The sequence below is a fragment of the Nanorana parkeri genome, unplaced genomic scaffold (genome assembly GCF_000935625.1).
Source record: "Nanorana parkeri isolate BGI_ZX_2015 unplaced genomic scaffold, ASM93562v1 scaffold2745, whole genome shotgun sequence".
NCBI classification, from domain to species: Eukaryota; Metazoa; Chordata; class Amphibia; order Anura; family Dicroglossidae; genus Nanorana; species Nanorana parkeri.
In genome coordinates, this window is record NW_017309013.1 from 927 (window position 1) to 1,287 (window position 361).

Genomic DNA, 361 nt, shown 5'->3' on the forward strand with positions numbered 1-361 from the left:
TGAACCCCACAACCTCTACTGACCACCAATGTACCTCCTTGGCCACCCCTGCCTGCCACTATACTACTGTGGCCCCCCACTGCTCACCAATATACCCCCAATGGCCTCCACTATTCTATTCTCCTCCAGCCCCCCACTGACCACCTCTGTACCCTACCGGCCACCAATATACTACTGTGGCCCCCATGAACCTCCACTGTACCCCTCCAACCTCCCCTGACCACCAATGTACCTCCTTGGCCACCCCTGCCTGCCAATACACTACTGTGGCCCCCCACTACTCACCAATATACCCCCAATGGCCTCCACTGTACCCCTCCAGCTCCACTGACCACCTCTGTACCCCCTTGGCCACCACTGG